The sequence below is a fragment of the Phoenix dactylifera genome, unplaced genomic scaffold (assembly GCF_009389715.1).
Source record: "Phoenix dactylifera cultivar Barhee BC4 unplaced genomic scaffold, palm_55x_up_171113_PBpolish2nd_filt_p 000090F, whole genome shotgun sequence".
NCBI lineage: Eukaryota > Viridiplantae > Streptophyta > Magnoliopsida > Arecales > Arecaceae > Phoenix > Phoenix dactylifera.
The window spans coordinates 874,887-880,691 of NW_024067679.1; the positions used below are offsets into that span (position 1 = coordinate 874,887).

The following is a 5,805-nucleotide window of genomic DNA, read 5'->3' on the forward strand; positions in this document are numbered from 1 at the left end:
TGTTTCTATCCCCGTTATCCCAAAGTTGGGCAGTCTCAGCAAGGGAATCCAAATACTCCCATGTCTCATCAGGTTGTTTTTCTAAAAATCTACCATTGCACATGGTCTCTACAAATTGTTTCAACTGTGGAGATAAACCTTCATAAAAGAAGCTAATGGTTCTCCAAGTTTCGAATCCGTGATGAGGGCATGAGAGAAGAAGGTCTTTAAATCTTTTCCAACATTCATAAAATGTTTCATTATCTTTTTATTGGAAATTGCTGATATGTCTTTTCAAAAAGTTAGTCCTTTGTGTGGGGAAGAACTTCTTTAAAATTTCTCTCTGCATATCTTGCTAATTTCTTATTGATCTAGGTCGCAAAGAGTTTAGCCATGTTTTGGCCTTATCCTTTAGAGAGAAAGGAAACAATGTCAACTTGAGGACATCCTCGGTGACATTTGGCACTCTAAATGTAATGCTCAATTCTTCAAAATCCTTTAAATGAAGATACGGACTTTCGGACTCTAACCCATGAAACTTGGGCAGCAATTGGATTACCCCTGGTTTGATGTCAAAATGTCCTACATTATCAGGAAAAATTATGCATGAAGGCTGACTAGTCCTAGCCGGTTGTAGGTATTGTCTTAGAGTCATAACATGGGGTTCTCGTTCTCGATTGTGGTGACTACCCGCATCTTCATTTAGATCAGCCATCTCACAAGGTGTGAGATATTGCGAAGAAATTTCAGAGGTATGTCCTAAGGGATGATCTAAAGTTGTACGACTTAATCGACCGGTGTCGTCCCTATTTCACTTTAGCATGCAAAATAATTCCCTCTCTTTTTTTCTTTATTTTTTTAAAAAAAATGAAAAATAAATATAAGTACCAACTAAAGATACCCTAAAACGACATCCTAAAATAAAATCCTATTCACAGTCAAACATGCAACAAAACATTACACCTCAATTTCTAATGTTTTTCTTAAATTTCTAGACAGCTCCTAACTGGTTTGAAGAGGGCACCTAAGCCTCCAATCCGGTCTAATGAACCGAGTTGACCAGGTAAGCTCCCAGGTAAGTGGAGGGGTCACGATGCGTTCGCAAAGGTCCCACTTAAAACCCACTTGCCTCGAACAGATGAACTGTCTCCCTTATAGGGACAAAGCTTGCCTAGACATCAACTAAGCCACAGAGCGAAATTGGTGCAACTTTCGGTGGTCTTCGTCCTATTGAGCTCGAATGTCCTTAGGGGCCAACGTCTAGTTGATTTTAGTTAAGCTTAGGACATTTATGCACTGGGGTGATTTTTGGGCTAAGGACGAGTGATGAAATCCCGACCTTATCTTTTTAAATAGGTTCAGCCCTTAGAATATTTTATGCTGATGCCTTATACTATATGCAACAATCAAGAGATTTTTTTTTTTTAATGTTTTATGACATGACATTAAATTTCATTGAATAGGTGATCAAGCAAATTATTTCTTTCTTTTTTTTTAAATTTTATGAGTTATAGTTTGAAATTTGAATTCTAAAATTTAAAATTTGAAATTTAAAATTTTAGGTTTTCCCTCTTTTTTTTATTTTGAATAATCACCCTTGATCTGTTCTTAAGGTTTCTTTTCTTCAATTTTTAATTAGCAACAAGGGTTAATGAGATATAATAACAATATAATTCTGATTCTAAAAAAAATAAATGCAGAAAATTTAAAGTAGAAAGCAGCAAGGTTTCGTATTAATCTGATGGTCTTAAAAATGTCAGAATGTCAATCAGATCGTTCAGATTATCTAACAATGTGTCTTGCACTAGCTGACCAAATTTGAGTCAAATCAGACGGCTAATTCCTATGATATCAGAGTTTGATGCCAACTGTGCAGGGAATTAAAAATAGTAGTAAAGATGCAATTTTTTTTTTCAAAAGAAAAATACTAACTACTAAGGTAAAAATTAAATCTAAAATTATACTAATAACTCAGCCGTTCCCCGGCAACGGCACCAAAAACTTGGTGCTTTTGAAAAACTGCTCTCCCAAGTGCAGGAGAATCGCACAAGTAATATAACTCGGGAGTCCGAGGTCGATTCCTCAGGGAACGATCTATGGATTCTTAGCGTAATCTTTCGATGTAATTTTTAGTTGATCTTTAGAAATTAAAAACAGAGAATAATATGTGATTAAACAACGTTCAAGAATATAGAGAAGGCTAGGGATCCGGAATCCTCCTTGACAATGTAACTTTCAACAAATAGACTCAGCGATTCTTGATTAAGGATTAATATGATAGGGTAGTTCTAATCATGGAGTATACAATCGGAAAACATGAATTAAACATCCAAGTATTTATCGTGCCGGTTACGTATACGACAAATCAAGCATCGAAATAATTCATGCATCAATATATATAAACTATGCAAGATCTATCCAATAAATAAATATGCAAGAACCCAAAACATACCAATAGATATAAAACAATTAGAATTAAAGTTTAGAGTGTACTTGATGAAAGCAATATGACAAGGGTTCATCTGTCACCCTTTGCCAAAGGAATTAGCCTTCCATTAAAAACATTATCCTCCCTCTCATCACTTTTTTTTTCTTTTTCTTTTCGGAAACAGGGCATACCCTGTTTCCTTCTTCTCTTTTCCCTCAACTGCAACAGCCGGCTCCCCTGTTTTCTTTCTTTCTTTTCGGAATCGGAGCCCCCCTTGCCTCTCCAACCGAGAGGGCTTTATAGTTGGCATTCAATCCCCCTCTTTGCACTCGACGGAAGGGCTGCATCTCGGGTGGATCAGGAGCAGGCGCAGATCCGGGAATGGCTCGCGGAAGAAGAGGATGCACAAAATCATCACGGACAGCTGGGAGTGATCGCGGGCGGATGAAGAGGCTGGACTTGCGTGGGATCGACGCAGGGACGAGTCGCCGATCTGCAAGACGCCCAGAAGGAAACTGATCGCGGACTGTTGGGGGGGTCGCCGAGATGGTCATGAATGGCTGCAGGCGAGATCAGCGGGATGTTAGGGGCTTCACGGGTGGCTCGCAGGAGGATAAGCCGCACAAGGACGCTGTGAAGGAGGCGGTGATCACACAGGTGGCTGGGGAGTCTGATGCGGGTCCGGAAGAAAGGGGCGTTGATCGCTGGTGCTGTGGAGGAGGCTGGAGACGATCACGGGCACAGGAGCGTTGATCGGGTGCGACGCTGCGGACGAGACGGATGGCTGGGAGGAGCGTGAGATGGGCGCAGGTCACGGATCCGGAATGCTGAAATCTCGGACACGAGGCTGATCGCGGAGGGCTTGGAACATGGGAGAAGCTGATGAATGCCGTGGCTCACTCGCGGAAACGGGAGAATGTAAGCAGGAACCTTGGCTCAGATGTGCGAGAACCCGGGAGAGGTGGACGCTCTGGGATGATGGAGGAAGCTAGGAGATCTAATTGCAGAATTTGGGAAGTTGCTCGGGTGCGCGGAAGAAGAGTCATGGACTCTGTTATGCAGTTAGGAAGATGCATCCTTTTTAGGTGAATTCATATAAAATAATGATATAAGGGAAGAAAGAAGAGCACATTCACGCTTGCAGATATCTCAAAAGAAACTTAAAAAAATTATGAGAAGAAGAAAAAAAATATTTCTTTTCTCCCCAATGATCCCTAGAGCCCTTTTTATCTAGACTCTTGGAATAGAAAGAAAAGAAAATTTTGATTGTAGTTTGAAAAGATCTCTAGAGCCCTTTATATAGGCTCAGGCGCGTCAAAAGAAGCAGACTCTCCTCCCGCGGATTAATTACGTGTCTTTTTGTGCTCCTTTGATCATGCGGTTTGTTGCATCTTGGCCGCCCATGCTTCCTTCCTTCTTCGAGAGGCCTTTTCTGCTTACTCTTACGTGTGGATGCATGACACTTGTAATGGCTTGCTTCCTTTGGGAATTTTTCTATGTTTGCTCTCTTGCTTATGCGTAGATGCTTGCTACTTAGCCGTTGACTAATTTAGTTTTCAAATTTTTAAATATTTAATTTAATTTAACAATTTCTTCATTTAACCAAGATATTTCAGAAAGGGGCATAGATTTCTTCTTTTTCCACAGTATTGTTCCTTTCTTGATAACCAGTTATTTACTTATTCGAAAGATGTACTTAATATTTAGTTCTTCTCTTTTCTCGCCATTCAACAGAAACATCATCCAAATAAGGAATTTAGATTTTTATGTTCTATGTTTCCCAGGTGTCGAGGGTTTAACTGCTTACTTTTGCTTTCTTTCCTTTTAATTAGCAATACAGGAGAGGATAAAAGCGGAGAACTTTACACTGTCATGCTTGGCATTGTTTTGATTTTTTTAACATAAAGAACTAGCAGAAATGAGCAGACAAAATAGACAATTCATCCTCTTTCTAACACAAGAATATTATTGCCTTTAATTTAAAGAATAATAAATGTATATTTCACAAAACCATTCAACGCTGGGGGAAGAAAATAAAAGATGCCAACCTCCCTAGTCCCAATATACAAAGGACAACGTACATGCATGGAAAAGAATCAAATCCTCGTTACATAAATACTCTAATTAACCACCAATTTCCGACATGTAACAACAACTCAGATTGATTGGAAACCCCGACAAGGCATGACCACCCTGCTTACAGAGATTTTTCTCATCTTATGTGGAATCTTTTCAGTGACAGGGGGCTGGTATAATCCTCATTGCGCATCCTTGAGGAGGCCGATGGAAGTGGTTCAAACACCTTTCAGAAACGAATTGATTCATTTGCTGCAGCTGACACCACCGTTGATCCATCAGGGCTCTGCTTCGACAAATGAAGGAGATGATCGAGAATATTAGCACGGCCATGCAGTAATATTAAAAAATAAAAAATTAATTATAGACAATTCTCTGCTTTTGTAGCTTCCAAACCTGAGTAAGATGTAGGACTCTGACTTCATGACCTCTTAAATCCACAATCTTGGACACAAAAGGGTATGACCACAAACTTAGCTGAAATTAACTGACTGTAATATGTAATCATGGGCACTCAAAATCTCCTTCTGATGCCTGTTCCACTCCAATTTACAGGCTTGTTTGATAATATCAAATACTTTTAGACATGAGACTACTATTAAATGGTAACAAGTTCCTACTTACAAGTTATTCTTTGAAGATGGAACTGAAAAATGGAACAGACAGAAAACATCATAAATTAGGCTCATTCCATGATTCATGGAGAGAGAGAGAGAGATGAACTTTACCTGTGCACCAGTGTCGATGCTTTTTGTACACTTCCCTGTCCGGGCATTCCAGATCTTAATGCATCGATCATCAGTGCCACCACCAGATGCCAGTATATTCGACTAAAATGGGCACCAAGCAAGGGTCCTTACAGCTGCACAGTGATTAGAAAACTTGTACAGATTTTTGGAGGATCCCATGCTTGAAGAGTCCCACACATGAACAAGATTGTCATTTCCACCACTAGCCAGCAAATCTCCAGCTCCTGACCATCTCAGACCACACACTTCGTTGGTGTGCCCTTGAAAATGGGTTGCTAATCTGCCAATTGATCTCACTACGAAAGGAGTTGCACAAAGATAGACTCCTTACACCTTACAGTTGCTGACATCTAGGCTGAGATGTTAGAGCTGAAGCTGCCTATATGTAGGGACAATGTACAGATGGCCGCCGTGGAAGAGAAGGTAAGAAGTGATATAGAGGGAGGTCTATTTCAGGTCAAGCACCAACGCCAGGTCAACCTTGGGTCTTGAGCTAAATAGGCTGAAGGAGCAAATGAGTGGAACTTCTAGCAGACCATCCTCCACTACCCAGCCATCAACCAATGAGCCTAT

General features: G+C 40.2%; 1 long non-coding RNA gene and 1 other non-coding gene across 2 annotated transcripts; one reads left to right on the plus strand and one right to left on the minus strand.

The window, feature by feature from the left end:
* The first annotated feature begins 173 nt into the window (after positions 1-173).
* On the plus strand, positions 174-282 carry LOC120104742. The gene has a single exon (XR_005507104.1). It is a non-coding gene; the product is annotated as a small nucleolar RNA R71 (small nucleolar RNA).
* Positions 283-4,341: 4,059 nt separating this feature from the next.
* Positions 4,342-4,952, minus strand: LOC120104740. The gene is made up of 2 exons (XR_005507102.1): positions 4,880-4,952; positions 4,342-4,769 (listed from the first exon to the last, which is right to left on the minus strand). It is a non-coding gene; the product is annotated as an uncharacterized LOC120104740 (long non-coding RNA).
* Between the last annotated feature and the right edge of the window lie 853 nt (positions 4,953-5,805).